Below are 18,503 nucleotides of genomic sequence, written 5' to 3'. Positions count from 1 at the left end.
GGTACCAAGAAGGCACTGAGCTGGTTAACACTTAAGCTGTCTGCAGATGGCATAGCTGAAAGAGCACTGTAGCACACTCACTGGGGCTTTGGGAGTCACAGACAGCCACCCCTAGATGCTACTGTGGGCTCAGAGACCAAAAGTGCTCACCCTAGCTCCTGCCTGTCTGCATGCTCCCTGTCCTATAAGGGGTTTGAGGGTGCAGCAGCCAAACAGGCCACACCGGTGTCACATATCCTGCAAGGGGGGTCAAGTAATTCTCCCATTTCACTACTTAATAAGTCCAACTCAAGTGCTAAAATTTGTAGTTTAAAATCAGCTTTTTCATACTTCATTTTAATGTAAACTGACAATTTAAGATTACCAGACATCAAAGAAGGCCCTTAGCATAAAGGAAAATGGAAAAAGTAATACATAAGAAGATAACAGCACCTGAAGGAAACATCAGTAATGCAAAGAATGAAATCCAAAAAGATGTCATTAATACCCTGGTAATCTAAGAAATGATAATCCATCCAACAACAGGGTAAAAACACAAGAATATTGAAAGATTTTTAGAAACTTATTACAAATATAATTTGATTGCACAAATTAAATATTCAATAAATAAGTTGGAAGATGAATTAAAAGAAATCTCTCAAAATTCAGTGGGAATCAATTATCACATGAAATGGGAGAGAAAAGGTAACAAATTAGAGATTTGGTTCTCAATTTCCAACACCCCTGAGGAGAGAATAAAAAAGCAGGAAAAATAAAAGGTAGAAAATTAGCAAAAATGATAAAATGACCCCTTTACCAATAAAACTTTACAAAACTGGAATACTTGAGACTTTAGTCTGAAAAAGATTGTGGAATATTAAACAAAATAAATGCAAAACAGATCCATTTCAAGGCACATTGCTGTAAAATACTAGAGCCTCATGGAGAGTGGGGAGGAGATCCACAAGTTTCCAGAATGAAGGGGAAAAAAGCAGGTCACATAAAACATGATCAACAGTAAGAATGGCATCAGATTTCTCAACAACATTCGATATTAGAAAACAACAGAACATGACTCATACAATTCTAATCCAGGATTTTAAGTCTAGAATTTAATGTCTAGTCAAATAAGCAAGCATAAGGATAATATAACACAAGTATAAGAATATATGCTAAGGACAGTATAGGGATATTTCAGATATACATGGTTTCTAAGATATCTATTTGTGTTTTCCTTAACAGGAAGCTAATGAAAGATGTGTTCCAGGAAAAGAGTGCAGTCTGAAAAAAAAATATTTAAAACACAACAAACAGCATTGAAGACAATGAAGAAAATTGTAATGTGATAAAAGATATAATATGACGAAAAACCAGACTCGAAAGAGTACATACTGTTTAATTCCATTTATGTGAAGTTAAAGAACAGGCAAAACTAATCTACAGTATTCGAAGTCAGAATAGTCTAAATAGTTGTTCTGGGTTTTGATTGGAAATGGGTACCAGGAGACTTTTTGGGGTGATGGAAATCTGCATATTGATGTCATGTTTGTTACTCAGATGGATACAATTGTCAAAATACATATTTATGGGCTGAAATTTGCCCACCAAGAGTCATATATTGAAGTTATTACTCCTGTATCTTAGAAGAATCTGACTGAATTTGGAGATAAATCCTTGAAGGAGGTAATGAAGTTTAAATTAGTTCACGAGGGTAGGTCTTAAATATGACATGATTGGTGTCTCTAAAAGAAAATAAGGACACAGATATGCACAGAGAAAAACCACGTGAAGACACAAGAAGAAGGTAGCCATCTATAAGCCAAGTGAGCGAGGCCTCAGAAGAAACCAAATCTGCCAACACATTGATCTTGGACTTCTAGCTTCACTAACTGTGAGAAAATAAATGCCTGTTTTTTAAGCCACCCAGTCTGCAGTATTTATTATGGCAGCCCTAGAATACTAGTATATTCATGAGACTGAACACTTAAGATTTATAATTTATTTTAATTACACCTCAACAAAAGAAGGAAGAGGAGGAGAAGCAGTCATAGAAAAAAGAGAAAAGATTGGAGAAGAAAGTGAGGATGGAAGTGTGTCAGCACCAAATCCTGACATAAAAATAAACCAATAGATGATATCTACAAATGATGAATTAAAACTGGTAAACTAAGAGACATCTAAATAAGTAGATTACTGAGAAACATAAAGGAAAATGTCAGAAAAAAAAGGCAGTCTTTAGGGAATGGAGGCAGGGTTTGGGGAGGGGAAAGAAAGAGCCTGTTTGTTTTTGTTATAGGCTTGTTAGTATTATTTAACTTAAAAAATAATGTGCATGTAATATTCTGAAAATATTTAAATTAAGTTTTAAAATAAGCACACAGGGGTTTTTTTTGTTTGTTTTTTGTTTTGAGGTGGTAGAAACAAATTACAGGCTGTTAGAAAGAATCCAGACACAGCCGGGTGCAGTGGCTCACACCTGTAATCCCAGCACTTTGGGAGGCCGAGGCAGGTGGATCACTTGTGGTCAGGAGTTCGAGACCAGCCTGACCAGCATGGAGAAACCCCATCTCTACTAAAAATACAAAATTAGCCAGGCATGGTAGCGCATGCCTGTAATCCCACCTACTTGGGAGGCTGAGACAGGAGAATCGCTTGAACACGGAAGTTGGAGGTTGCAGTGGGCCGAGATCACACCATTGCACTCCAGCCTGGGCAACAAGAGCAAAACTCCATCTCGGAAAAGAAAGAAAGAAAGAAAGAAAAGAAAGAGAAGAAAAGAAAGAAAGAAAGAAAGAAAGAAAGAAAGAAAGAAAGAAAGAAAGAAAGAAAGAAAGAAAGAAAGAAAGAAAGACAGAGAAAGAAAGAAAGAAAGAAAGAAAGAAAGACAGAGAAAGAAAGAAAGAAAGAAAGAAAGAAAGAAAGAAAGAAAGAAAGAAGGAAAGAAAGAAAGAGAGAGAAAGAGAGAGAGAGAGAGAAAGACAGAAAGAAAGAAAGAAAGGGACAGAAAGAAAAAAGAAACAAACAAACAAACAAACAAACAAACAAAGAATCCAGAACCAACGTCAAATCATGGATTTGTCCAGGACCTCCCTGTCCCCGCTTCAGTCATGGAGCAGAGGCAGAGCTAGACTCTCCAGGGAGATAGAAATCCAAGCTCCTTCTTCCAGATTTACTACAAATTAGCTGGTGCTCTGCAAATAAGTTTCTCTGAGAGGAGAAAAAAAATATAATCTAAATTTGCATTTACTTGCTGAGTAACTTACTTTGCTATTTTCTGTATAGCTGCCCTCACCCCAGCACTGAATTTGAGAATACTGAAATATTGCTCCTAGGGGAAATATAGGTTTAGGTTCCTTCAAGCCTCTGGTTACAATATTTTTGTCAACTGATGGGTACACAACCTTGTTTTATGTGTGTTTCTATTTAATGATACCTTATTTAATATGACAGTATTGTCAACTCTTTAACTTTGAACTTTATTGCCAGAAATAAGGCAGATCGCAGCCTTCTTGCTCTTAGGAACACTGGACAGTGCTTCAGCACTCCACTCTGGGATCATTTTAAACAGAAAAATCACCAACCAAAAGCACAGAAATACAAAAAACATGGCACCAAATGGACCTCAAAAAGGGCGCTTGTTTACAGTATGAGGGCTAAAACAAGAAGACAGAGCATCTCTTTGTTCAACCTCAGCTGGGAATGTGGACATTTGGCAACTCAAATTTTACCCTGCCCTAAGCATAACCACAAAGCACCAAGGGTATTGATTTGAGTTGCAAATACATTTTAGCAAGCAGGCAGGCAACTTCACAACTACAGAATCTGTAAATAATGAGGATCAACTGTACTTATGTAATAAAAATCTTTTACTAATTTCAGAGGAATCTAGTTACATACAATTGATCTGATTAAGTTGGTAGAATATATTCAAAATACTATCGCACTGAGATCCTTTACTTTGTTTCCACTATTCTTTAAGTGTGATAAATTAAGCACCACTCTTAACTACTATTTGTTAACATATTTTTTGCACTTACTTCAGACCTGGCAATGGTCTAAGCACTCTGCATTATTTATATTTTTATGCTCATTATGACTCTGTGAGTTAAGGTCTATTGCTATGACCTTTGTAAAATCAGGTAAACTGGGATAAGAATGGTTAAATAACATAGACATGTATCCAACAATAGGCAGAATTTTACCTGAGATAACATGAGTCAAAAGGAGGACATTCTTTTCTGCTTAATATTGCCTCCTATGAGAAGTTCAAGAGGCTGAGAGTCTAATTCATTTAGTTGTTACTCATTCAACATGTATCAACTACATTCTTGATGTGGTAAACATGTAAATAAGTCATGGTTTACCCATTCTGGCTGAGGAAAGAGACATATAAACTAATAATGAAAAAACAACATGCTAAGGTTTATAGTAGAATGTCCAAGAGTGATTAATTCTATGTCATATGATCAAAAGGACTTTACAAGGAACTCATCCTTCAAGTGTGATTTGGAGTTCACGGAGGGGTTGGGAATGGTATTTAAAACAGGAAATATCAAGAACAAGCTCAAGGTGTAAGGACAACGTCAAGCATCTTCAGGGAAAGCTCATGTAGTCTCTTAGTGGCTAAAGCAAAGGATATATAGGACAAGGAAAAGGAAAGGTAGATTGGGAAAAACATTACAAAATTTTTCAGACCATGCAAAAGAGAGAGAAGGCTGGATTAATGTGTTCATTTAAGGCATTTGGCTAAGTTATTTGGGAGATAAAATAATGCATAAAATAATAGTGTAGAGTCCCTGGCTGCAAAGAACTCATAGTCTTAAATACACACAAGCCCATCTATGCCCTTCTTCCCCACCATTCATACATGTAGGTGCACATGCGTGGACATATTCTTTACTCCCCAGTGTTTTAGAAACTAGGAAAGAAAACCAGAATTTAAAGAATAGTCATGGTTTGTTTCACTACTCATCTTAGTGGTGAGTGGTGAAATGGCAGATATTATCACCATTGATGATTTTACAAAGAAGGAAATTGGGACACAGTTAAAAGAAGGATAGGCCCAAGGTCACCTGGCACTATCAATGGAAGACTTCCCAACTGTGGGGTCTAATGTTCTTTTCATTATTTCACACTAAAATAAGTAATCACAGGGACTCCACTTGGCAATTATACTCATCTACTTTTTCCTATTAACTATTCTCTTTAAAAACTTGAATTTAAATTATTCTTTTAAAATACATCCAATAAGCTTTCCCATACAAAGCCCTTGGAAAATCAAGGAGGGCCACCTTCTGAAGACTACAGCTGTTTTTAAAGTCAAAAGTAAATTCAAGTTGAAAAGGAAAATACAAATGTAGATATTAAACCTTAGAACAAGAATTAGAACCTTTTAATTTCCAATTATTGTTTTGCTGTGACTTTGCTGAGTGACCTTCTGCAAGCCTTTTTTTTTTTTTTTTTTTTTTTTGAGTCAGGGTCTCTCTGTGTCATCCAGGCTGGAGTGCAGTGGTGCAATCAGGGCTCACTGCAGCCTACACCTCTCAGGCTCAAGTGATCCTTCCACCTCCTGTGGGACTACAGGCAGGAGCCACATAGTCCGGCTAAATACTTTTTGTATTTTTTGTAGAGACAGGGTCTTGTCATGTTGTCCAGATTGGTCTTGAACTCCTAGGCTCAAAGGATCCACCCGCTCACCCTTCCAAAGTTCTAGGATTACAGGAGTGAGCCACCATCCCCAGCTATGAGTCTAATAAGTGATCTGAATCTCCATGTACATACTGAAAAAGAGAGAACAATTGTGCTTAGTATGTCTACCAAGTGTAAATCACTTGATAAGCCTGGAGAACTTAATTATACTAATGATTACATAAGTAATAGTTTTTGACAATTTTTCTTTATCACATTTGAGGATTTCCAGTGATCGCTTAAATTATTCCCACATAGCCAATACCTTAATATCGATGCCAAGCAGCAATTAATTAATATAATCAGTTATACACTCAACACACCAGGAGTGAAACCCCCTGAATGGTTATTATTCATCTTTGGAAGTGATTATTATCAGTTTTATTCATCCTCATCTGTAGGTAGCAGCTAAGTTTATTAGCATCTTTTGTGCTTTCTCATTGATTTCAAGCGTCAGCAGATTACAAAGATTCTGGTAGTTAAATTCTTTCTTCTTAGGTTCTTTAGTAGATGATACAGCTGGAGGCTCCAAATTATATTGTGTTTTAGGAAGTTAAATGAAAGCATTCAGGCATTCTTTTCTTATTTAATGGTATAAGGCATCTTATTTTCTATATGAGACCTATTTTGCCACTGCCCAGTAGTTCAGACTTCATTTCCCATTCCCTCAGCAAGCCACCAAAAGCTGTCGCTGTTACGGGAACATTTTTGTAAAACAACCTAGCTTTCGTAGGCAACCCTGGCAATGATTTTTATTAAAAGTACTGTACTTAACACATGACCTTTGACTTTTGAAAAATCAGTTCTAGTAGCTGTGACTTGACTTTTGGTCCTTTTATTACTTGAGAGGGAGAAATTAATCCTTATCACTTGCAGTGTTCTATCTGAATCAAGGAATAATTTCAGTTTTCTTCATATTTGGGAAAAAATAAGAACTATAAAATTTAGCTTCCTCTAATTCCTCTACCCCCTCTTTGATCACCATAAAAATTATTTATTTGCGAAGTAAACCTGATAGAAAAGAGTTAATTGATTTAAAACAAAGGGTGTCACTGGCCAATCTCCAAACCGCCTGGGACAGTCATGTCCAATTCAATGATGTGGTGTTAGCCTTTTCCTGGGATCCATTAAAACACTGCTTTCTGTTTTCTCCACTGTAGACGTACAAGAGTAGTAAGTGAGGAAACAGGAAAAGAGGTTGATAAGCCCACCACTCCAATTTTTCTCAGAAGCCACATTTCATAAACTTATCATATTTTTAACTCCACATCTCCCACCGCACACTGACATTCTGCCTTACTCTCTCCAGAGTGACCTTCAGGTGAAGACAAACCCATTCTGATCCGCATCAAATACAGTCAGTTACTCTAGCAAAAAGCCTTTGTTTAAAAAGATGGTTTTATCTAGATGGAATTCCCATAGAAAGCTATGATGGGCACTCTGAAAGTCCTTGCAGCAAATAAGAATGCCTTGGCTGGAACATAGCAGGAATCTACGAATCTTGAAAACTAATTTAAAATCAGTTTTTGACTTCTGGTGACTTGAGTCTCACAGGAAGTTGCTTTCAGAGTAAAATATGCTCCCAGTATGCATGAGGCCCTGAGGGTTTTCATTAAAGTGTGCCCATCAGTACTTTGAAAGAAGTTATTTTCACTGAATCCCTTTTCTGCCCAGTTATGTATATTTCCTCTGACACTACCCTAATTCCGACCTTGATTTGTCTATTGCCCAGAATATTGCCATAGCTAACTGGCACCCCAGCCTCTACTCTCACACTGCTCACACCCATCTCAGTTACCTTTCTGGTCAGTGTGTGACCCTGAATTTGCAACATAAGCCTTCAGAGACTGAGTTTTCTCATCAGCAGTATGAGCTAATAGCAGTCCCTCCCTCGTAGGATTATGGTACAAATGAAAGGAAACAATGAGAACGTGTGAAAGTTCCATCAGAGTGCTGGCACATAATATTTATGTAGTAAATCAGAAGTACTTTAAGGGAAACTGGGAGGAAAAGGGAAAGAGAAAAAGAGAGAGTGACAGTGAGGTCCAGAGATCCAGAGACTGAGAGATTGAAAGATTGTGAGGGTGCCAGGTAGGAAGAATAAAGAAAAGCAGAAGTGGAAAACAGCAGGAAGGAAGGAAGCAAGACCATGTACAGTAGCAATGCCAAGAATGTGGACCTACTTATTTGTGCACTGACCCAACAATTGAACATTTGTTTCTACTGTGAACTGAAAGGAGCACTGAGAGAGAGAAATTGTCTAGCAACACTTTTGTAACTTCTATTCTATGAATATTTATTGAGCAACTTCCTCTGTGCAGGGTACCATTCACATTTCTTACTGTACCAAATAGAACCTCCGGGTGTGGGTAGTGAAGAAACCTTGGGATACAGCAAAATAAAAAATCCCATATATATTTTTAGAGGTAGACTTGACAGGATTTGGTGAATTATTGAATGTCAAATGCAAAGGAGGACAAGTCATCAAGAATGACAGGTTTCTGACATAGGCAACACAGTAGATAATAATGCATTTACATGGATAAGGTTTTCTGAAAAATAATCCACTTTCCAAAAGAAAAAAAAAAACACTGGACTTACCTACCAGATATTCAACTAATGGAAACACTCAGAGGATATAGAAACAAAGATTACCCATATGGATTCATTCTGTTTAATGTTGGAAAGGGCAGTTTTCAAATTTCATCATTCAGAACAAATGTTATACTCATAATCTCAAAATTACAAAATAGCAACATTTAATGTTTAACTTACAGTATCTATCTAAATACTTGGTAAATATTTCTATAGATCCTGAAAACATCTAACTGAATTTCAAGCTAGAACATAAATATCTATGAAAAAATTCTATTATGTGTATTTGTAAACAATTTTCATTAACAATTTTGTCTTTTTATAAACTATGTAAACCTATAAACTTATTTTACTAACCCAGCATGGATTTGATAAAATATCAATATGATATAATAAAGGCCCATAGTTTTTCCTACTCTTATATGCTATTTTTGTTGATTTGACATATTTTTAAGTTTAGCATTATAAATATATAATTTCTTGTATTAAGGGAAGTTAGAAATTTGGGTAGAATACTAAAGCTGAGATCAGTAATTTCATGTAGACAACTGTTAGACAAAATGTATCAGTGTGATACATTTCCAGAGGGAAAACTCTGACATTACTATGTAAAGTTTGAAGTAAACATTTGTGCAATAATAAAGTATGTTTAAGTACACGTTGGGTAATATTTGATTTTAAATAAAATTTTATGAAGATATCTTAAATTGAAGCAAGAAACGTTGCTTTGTTAAAAAAATAAAGGCTAAGCTGTTGTGATTTTATTTAACAGCTTGAAAATGATACAAACATTTCTTCATCAATACATTTATATAGTTGTAAAACAATCTTATCTTTATCTTTGCCCTGCTGGCCCCTGGTTCTCGTAAAAGTGCTGGTGGAACTCTTACCTAGAGATTAAGCTCTCCTTTACCTACTCTGGGAGAATCCTTTCCCTGGTTATGTAAAAACGTAAGCCAACCTGGGACAATGTCTCAGATTGTTCAACTTCAAATCAAATCATCTACTTTGATTTGGGTCCCAGCTCTTTTAACAGGATTTCTCTGGTGGGGACACTGCCTTGTTTCCGGGTGAGTCCCCCTTCATTTTGTTAATCTGCCAGGTCCCTCCAAGACATGCAAGGCTGAGTCCTCCAGCAATGACTGTCTTCTCTGAGACTCTATCAGAGGCTGGCAGACTTCCCTTCCAACATACACCACCCTTTCTGAACTTAGGCATGTTACCTGCTTTAGCTCTCTGAACCAGCAAAGCCTACTAGCCTTCTGATTCACAACAAGAAATGTCTCTTCAGTCTTTTTGACTCCCCTATCAGGCATAACTGCTTTCTACCACTCCACTTCTCTGGATACTGTCTTTTTGAATGACAGCCTTCATCACCTCACGTCTTCTGGTTTAGGGCACAGCCCTCCTGCCACTGGCTCTGAACTCCATGCCTGTTCATCCCCAAGATCTTTTTCAAGTGTATACAATCAACACAGTTAGGGTTTTTTTTAAAAAAATCATTTACACCAGTAAGAAATGTTATCTGAATTATGCTCCACTTCTTATATGTTCCATTTTTATATTTTTTTAGCCAAACTGAGCTAAATTTAAATTGATTTTGGGAAATTGACATGCCACCACTTTTCTCTGCTTTAATCTAATTCTTAGAACTCAAACTTTACAATTCTAAGGAAAGAAAAGGAGAAACTAATAACTTACCCAACCCGCTTCATTGTAGGAGCACAGGAGACTTGAACCAGTAAATTAGGGTCAAATAGGTTTCCAAACCTTCATTGTGAGATCCCCAATCTATGACTGTTCACAGAGACACAGGAAGCCCAGTGGAGACTAATAATTTGAGAGTCTGGTAGGCTAGTATTTTGCACACTTTCAAAGTAATATATAAAAAACTACTTCTTGAGTTATTTAAATAGGAAGCTCGGAGCTCTATCAGGAGAAAAGTGGACAACAGCTGAGAGTAGCCTGCAGACATCTCTCTAGTGATGAGGTTAATTCAACAGCAGCCCCAAACTTGCATGCTAATTCTGGACCATAAACACTAGTGATCCCTGGACACAAAAATGGAGGCAAAAGACACCAGGGCCTACTTGAAGGTATAGGGTGCGAGGAGGGAGAGGAACAGAAAAATTAACTATTGAGTACTAGGCTTAGTACCTGGGTGACGAAATAATCTGTACAACAAGCCCCTATGACACAAGTTTACCTATATAACAAACCTATACATGTACCCCTGAAACTAAAATAAAAATTTAAAAAACACTAGTAATCTATTTAAAAATTTAACTCCAAATGTTAAATGAATCTCAGATCCTAGGCACAGACGTACAGAAACATATTTGAGGTCTTCTTAATTTTTATACCAGGTGCGGTGCTTAGAAAATCTTATTAGATGTTCTGTCTAGCTGCATTCCTATTGCTTCTCGGCTTTTTGGCTAAGATCAAGTGTAGTGTGCATTTCTGAATCATTTAGAGAGAGGCAGAATAGTGTTCTGCACATAAAAGATATTCAAGGACTATGTGAACATGGATGCATATTGTTCTACTCTCAGCTTTTCATTAATTTGCTAAATGACAGTAGAAATTATTTACATAGCAGCATCAATTGTATGTATTACAACATTATACTTATCTCTCCCTAGTTATTGAGAGGTGATCAATGAGAAAGGGCTTAGAAAATTGAAAACACTACAAAATACAAAGTTTTGCTCTTATTTTAGTTTTCCCATGTCATGACTGTCATGATTAGCAGTAGGAGTAGTATGGATAACTGTTTTGAAACACAAAATGACATTAAAAACTGAAGTAAGTTTTCAAAGAATTAAGTAATCAAGTCACTTTGGCCTCACATGATTGGGTTTCACAGACATAAAAATAAATAAATGGAGTGATTCTGGTTGTGAGTGAATTACCTTCATAAATACTTAATCTGATTGCAACAATTAGATTACAAATCTCTGAGAAATGTTCTTTTGCTTCTCAAAGACAATTCAGCATTGTGCAGATTTGTTTTTTTGTTTTGTTTTGTTTTTGTTTTTGTTTTGAGACGGAGTTTCGCTCTTGTCACCCAGGCTGGAGTGCAGTGGCACGATCTCGGCTCACTGCAAGCTCCACCTCCCGGGTTCAAGTGATTCTCCTGCCTCAGCCTCTTTAGTAGCTGGGATTACAGATGCCCACCACCATGCCTGGATAATTTTTTGTATGTTTAGTAGACACAGGGTTTTGCCATTTTGGGCAGGCTGGTCTTGAACTTCTGACCTCAGGTGATCTGCCCGCCTTGGCCTCCCAAAGTGCTGGGATTACAGGTGTAAGCCACCGTGCCTGGCTGAGGTGGTTTTTTTAAACAGTAAATTTTGCCATATTCAGATGAATGACCCACAGAAACATCACTTTTTCCACTGATTACCACAGCTCTATTCGAGTTGGTTCTCAGATATGTAACCTTATATGGTTTCTATTATGGAAGAAAAATAAAGAAAAATCAATTAATCCTTCCTGCCAGCTGGGCTTTCTTGGCTAACTAAGCAAAACCAACCCAATATTCCTAAATTGACTAAGAAAATGATCCCCAAATGTCAGAGTATAGCCCAGCTTACAGGAAAAAAAGGGAGGTGGAGCTCAAAGAATAAAAAGACATGAAAAGAAAGCAGTGAGTTTGGTGTGTACCTAGCATCTTCTTTTTTCAAGCTCCTGGATTTAAAACAGCATTTTTTTCATCTGATAATTTTCTATGCATAGCCTAGTAGCCAGGCTTGTTTCTTCCAGGTCCTAGAAACTGGAAATGTAATTTCTAGGAGGTACTCACGTTTTGACAAAATTCCCTTACAATAAAGCAATTTGGTTGTTCCCTAGAGTTCATGATAAAGTGATTTTATGAGTAATACATTTTGGAATTTGTCAGTATCAATAGACTTAATTCTCCAGTGCCTAAATCATTCCTTGGAAGTAAGCTGGATGTTTAGAAGGGCTTATTAACTCTTTCAGATCACTAGGTCCTTTCTCAGACTATTCATTTGTACTAAATAAAACTACTAAAAGCAATATAATATATTTGATGTAGGAACTAGACCTAAGAAAGCTGGAATAGAAATACATCAGGGGAGTTATAAGTAAAATTACACCCTAGAAAGGCACAAGAAAATAGGCCAGTATATAATTTAAGGCAGAAAATACAGTGTTCACTTATTTCTTATTTCCTTTGTGTTTTGGAACATGGAAACTAGATAGAATTTGAGCAGTAAGGTAAGTAGTACAACTTGAGAAAAGTTTATTTCCCCAGATATTTAAGCAACCTGAGTCAAAGAGAAAGAAGGTTTAAATACGATTCATGCCATATAAAAATGGCAGCTATAGGATAAGATGCATTTATCAAGAATAACCACTGAGATCTCAGGGTATTATAATAATGCACTCATGATAAAATAATTGTGACAAACAAATTTGGGCTCTTACAAAATGAAATATTAGTTTATAGGCTGTATAATGCTTAATCAGAGAAAAAATGACATAATTTTTACAATATCTTATACTCCAATATCTTTTTTCTTTTTTTTTTTTTTCGAGATGCAGTCTTGCTCTGTCACCCAGCCTGGAATGCAGTGGCACCATCTCAGCTCACTGCAACGTCCGCCTCCTGGGTTCAAGCAATTCTCCTGCCTCAACCTTCTGAGTGGCTAGGATTACAGGAGCCTGCCACTACACCTGGCTAATTTTTGTATTTTTAGTAGAGACAGGGGTTTCACCATGTTGGCCAGGCTATTCTTGAACTCCTGACCTCGTGATCTGCTAGCCTCGGCCTCCCAAAGTGCTGGGATTACAGGTGTGAGCCATTGTGCCTGGCCCCAACATTTTTTTAAATTAATAAACCAGAACTTTTAAAAGTATTGTCATAAAATAAGTCATAGTGTTTGATGGGAGAAATATAATTGCAAATCAACTTCTTCCTGTACAGAACCATGCCCTTTTCACTTTTTTGCTTTTATATACAGAAAAATTTAGGTATGGCCAATATTCAGGGATAAACATGTACAGCTGCGTCTATAGTAAATAAGGAAATAAGATCTTGTGAAGAAACAGTTTTCTTTTATGAAACCACGGAAGTGGCTATTAACAGAGGCCTATCTTCAAGCAAACTGTCAAATTAGGCCCTAAGTAATTAATCTCTGAAACCAGCAGGCTTTCAATCTCAGAGCAGCCATCTCAAAGACACGATGTACCATGTAATTACATGGGACATTACAATGTATTTATGAGATCATTTGTTACAATGTACAGTAATTACGGAGTACTTATATAGCTATTTATGTCTCATAAAATGAAGTGAGACTAAATATTTTAATTGTTTTGGAGAAATAAGGAAAATATTTGAGTTCCAAATGTCAGGTAAGATTATAGATCAGATTCACATAACTCATGTTAACAGCAGGCTGCTTTCAGAACCACAAGTGTTTTGTGGCTTTCTCCTGTTGGAAATGAAGATTCCAGGCATCCTGACAAATATTCCTACCAGGGATGAGGTAAATGGAATTGTTCTCTCTCTTTGATCTTCAGGTAATGCCAGATGATAGACCAATAGTATGATTTACTACTTACACTTTACATCCAAACCATAAATGTTCAGGTGACAATAGAACTGCTGGATTAAAAATAGTGTCATATACAATGCTTTCACAAATAGCATACCATGCAACCAAACAGAATGATAAAACACCCGTCCTTGTGTTTTTCATTTCTATTGCTTTGAATCAAAATGGTATTTGCTCAGATTTTCATTCCCTCTCCTCAAGCACACAAATCTAAATCCATTCTCATTTTCTGAAAAAGAGAAAATTTTTAGGAAAATTTTTGAAGTAGTTTTCTCCTAACTTTCTTTCCTTTATCCCAGTCTATACTTGGAAGTTTTTACTTGGCTTAATAGGTGAGTTTTGGCAGCTGACAGAAGAGATGTTACATCTGAAGCATCATGTCAGATGCACAATCAAGAGATCTCAGTAGTCTCAAAATTACATGGTTGGTTTTAAAAAATAAAAAAACACTCTTTTTGGATTGTTAATGATCTTTTTTTATTAATGTCTGCAGAAAATCTCACTATAATTTACATTAGTCACTTTATTAATTTGTTCAATAAACATCCCAAATGCTTGCTACACTCCAGGCATGGTGCTGAAACAGGCATATTCAACTCAAACTCTTTCCTTGAAGAACATGATTGATTCTTTCCAGTGAAAGATTATATAATGCTCTTGGTAAATCAGGTTTACTTAAATCTACTAAGATAAATAGACACACCATACTATAGTCCCCTTTTGAGAAAATAAATTCTGGCTTTGTAGAGAATTTATGCCTCTAAATTAGAATGATTATGATTTGATCAATCATGAAACACAAATAATATTACCCAGTCTTTGCTTACTATTGCTGTCTCCTATTCGTGTGATTCCATGGTTAGAAACTGCAAGATAGTTTTCAGTTACGATGGTATAGGTAAAATGTTCCTTTCTAAACTTGAGCCTGTATTGCGGATTTCAACAATTATTTTTCAAAAGGAATAAATATCAAATCATTTTTTTGTCATGCAGATATTCTTACCACTAAATTGTTATAAATATGTGAACTAATTAATGTCTGTAAAGGCTGATCAGCAGGTTGACAGTGATACCCACTGCAGCCTCCTGGCAAATCAAGGATTCTATCAGTGTTTAATGACTGTAACATTCCTATATAATGGTCCTAGTATTTGCCAAATCCAGATACTCAGAACCCACACAACCATCTGCAGAATGTGGCCTGTTAATATGTACATAAACCAATTAAAAATCACAGACTCATTCAACAGCCAGTCAGGTCAATTCTGATCTACTGTACCAATTTTATTTATACATGCAGAAAGAGAAAGTCTATTCTCCACTAAAGTTCAGATAAGTTAATGAGTGACAGACTAGTTGAGAAAATATTCCCAACTTATTCCAACTTAAGAACAGTTAGAAGTAGTTTACTTTTGAAAAAAGTATGGGTAACTATCAATACTTCAATCAGTATTTCAATTAGATATGTAATCGTTCTGCATCTAATTGATTAACAATTAGCAGCACCTGTAGTTGGCTATAATTTTACTTACTGATTGCATTAGGGCTGATTACTTAAAATTATATCTGCACAAACGCCATTAGATTATAAAGAAAAGAATAAAACTATTCCAAAATAATTACTCTATTAAAATTGAGATTAAGGCCAATTAATAAAATAGTTTAAAAGATTTTTAGTTCAAGCAATGTTAATAGATTTTCCCTCAATTACGCAACATGGAAAGAAACTGCCCAATGATCATTCTAATGTAACTAACTTGCCATTTTCCTGGGAGACCAGGAAGTAGTTCAGAATATGCCATTGTCCATCAGAACAATAGGTATTAGGAAAAAGTTCCTAGGTAACAATAGATAAAATTTCTAATCTGCTTTAATAAATATTCATGTTCTAGAAATGAAAAGATTTGTTGATCCTTTAATCAAGAATATGTCAGACTAGTCAATAGTCATTGTCAAAAAGAGACCTTGAATTACTTTTTTATGCACAATAAGAATCTAAATAATTGCTCCAAACACAGTTTTTCTAAAAGAGAGAGTCAATTTTTAACTAATATACCTTAAAATCAGGCAATAGTGACGAAACATCCTGTATGCAGATGATGCGTGTTTTCATGACCGTATTGCAAGAGAGGGCTTGTAGCATATTAGGATTGCGTACATGCTCAAAGAACCAATAAATCTTCTAAACTTAAAAAAAATCCTCTCCAGTTCTATCCTATACCAATATAACGTTTTAAGAATCAGTGACCTCAAAATATGGATTGAGGCAGTGGCTACTTTTTTAATAGTCTCTTTAGTTATCAATAAAATGTTTCTGCAAATGACTGTTTAAACAAACTCAGAGAATTTAATATTTATAATTTTTAAAAGTTCTTTGTTAGAAAAGTTTTAAGCAGATAAAAAATTAGGATAGTAAGAAATACCACTGTACAACCACTAAGATGATTGTGATTAAAAATACATAATAACAATATTGGCAAGGATGTGAAAAAATGGAATCTTCATACAACTGGTTGGTGGGAATGTAAAAGTGGCTTGTGGGAATGTAAATTGATGTTGCCTCTTTGAAAAATAGTTTAGCAGTTCCTCAAAAGGTTAAAAATAGAATTAAGTATGACCCAGCAGTTCCTTCCCAAAGTATATACCTAAGATAATTGAAAACATATATCTACATATAAACTTATTTACAAATGTTCATAGCAGCATTATTCACACAATAGCCAGAAAAAGTGAAAACAGTTCAAATGCCCACTATCTGATGAGTGGGTAAACAAAATGTAGTATATCCATACAATGGAATATTAATTTAGCCATCAAAAGGAATGAAGTACTGATACATTCTACAATATGGATGAACCTTGAAAAATTATCTCAACTGAAAGCCACTCATGAAAGACCACATAGTGTATAATTCCATTTATGTAAAATGTACATAATAGGCAAATATACAAAGACAGAAAGTAGATGAGAGATTGCCTCTGATGGGTTGAGGGAGGGATTGGAAGATGAGAGGTGAATGCTAAAGAATAGAGAATTTCTTTTAGGGGTGACAAAATGTTAGAAAATTAATGTGGTGATGGTTGCGTAACTTTAAATGGGAAAATGGTATGGTGTGTAAATTAAATACCACATGTGAAGATGTTAAAACTGGAAAATTTCGCCACCAAAAGAAAAGAATAGTATAATGAGTCCCAATATGCCTATCACTTAATTTCAAATTCTCAGTACATTGCCAGTCTTGTTATACATATGCCAAAGACTCCAGATAGACACTTTATTTAAGGAAATTCTAAATATTTTTGTAGAGTTGGAAACACCCCTACATTTGTGAGTCTTGCCGTAAATGCGAGGTACTTTCCAGAGGGAACCTAAATCCAGTCTGTTGTTTTCCTTCATCATGGATATGATGCCCTGTACGCGTGGTACTCACAAATATTTGAAGACAGCAATGGCGATGCACTGAACTAAATAGGGCTTCCAGAAGAAGGCAGTATATACAGAGCAATGAGTCCTACTCCATTGCATCAAGTGCTGCCTCTGAGGACATCTAGAAAGCCAGGCACAATTAGAGGCTAATGCAATTGTGTATTAGTCTGTTTTCATGCTGCTGGTAAAGATATACTTGAGACTGGGCAATTTACTAAAGAAAGAGGTTTATTGGACTTACAGTTCCAAGTCACTAGAAGGCCTCACAATCATGGTGGAAGGTGAAAGGCACATATCTCATGATGCTCAACAAGAGAAGAGAGCTTGTGCAGGTAAACTCCCATTTTTAAAACCATCAGATCACTTGAGACCCACTCACTATCACGAGTACAGCACAGGAAAGACCTGCCCCCATGATTCAGTCACCTCCCACCAGGTTCCTCCCATAACATGTGGGAATTGTGGGAGTTAAAATTCAAGATGAGATTTGGGTGGTGACATAGCCAAACCACACCATTTCACCCCTGGCCCCTCAAAAATCTCACGTTCTCACATTTCAAAACCAATTATGCCTTCCCAACAGCCCTCCAAAGTCTTAACTCATGTCAGCATTAACTCAAAAGTCCACAGTCCAAAGTCTCATCTGAGACAAGGCAAGTCCCTTCCACCTGTAAGCCTGTAAAATCAAAAGCAAGTTAGTTACTTCCTAGATACAAGAGGGATACAGGCATTAGGTAAATGCAGCCATTCCAAATGGGAGCAACTGGCCAAAACAAAGGGGCTACAGGCCCCATGCAAGTTCGAAATCCAGAGGTGCAGTCAAATCTTAAAGCTCCAAAATGATCTCCTTTGACTCCATGTCTCACATACAGGTCATGCTGATGCAAGAGGTGGGCTCCCATGGTATTTGGCAGCTCCGCCCCTGTGGCTTTGAAGGGTACAGTCTCCTCCCTGGCTGCTTTCAGTGGCAGCATTGAGTGTTTGTGGCTTCTCCAGGTGCATGGCGCAAGCTGTCAGTGGTTATACCATTCTGGGGTCTGGAGGATGGTGGTGCTCTTTTCGTAGCTCCACTAGGCAGTGCCCCAGCAGGGACTCTGTGTGGAGACTCAGACCCCACATCTCCTTTCTGCACTGCTCTAGCAGAGGTTCTCCATGAGGGTCATGCCCCTGCAGCAAACTTCTGCCAGGGCATCCAGGCATTTCCATACATTTTCTGAAATCTAGGTAAAG

General features: G+C 36.5%; 1 protein-coding gene and 1 pseudogene across 3 annotated transcripts in view; one reads left to right on the top strand and one right to left on the bottom strand.

Annotated features, from left to right (window-relative positions):
• The window catches only part of DCC (DCC netrin 1 receptor), a 1,206,401-nt gene that overhangs the window by 233,196 nt on the left and 954,702 nt on the right, over positions 1-18,503 (bottom strand). The window lies entirely within an intron of this gene.
• LOC115931506 (uncharacterized) lies at positions 10,678-10,851 on the top strand (annotated as a pseudogene).

Source organism: Gorilla gorilla, chromosome 17, assembly GCF_029281585.2.
Source record: "Gorilla gorilla gorilla isolate KB3781 chromosome 17, NHGRI_mGorGor1-v2.1_pri, whole genome shotgun sequence".
Taxonomy (NCBI): Eukaryota; Metazoa; Chordata; class Mammalia; order Primates; family Hominidae; genus Gorilla; species Gorilla gorilla.
The sequence above is the reverse complement of the archived record's forward strand: the minus strand, read 5'-3'. Positions and strand labels throughout refer to the sequence as shown.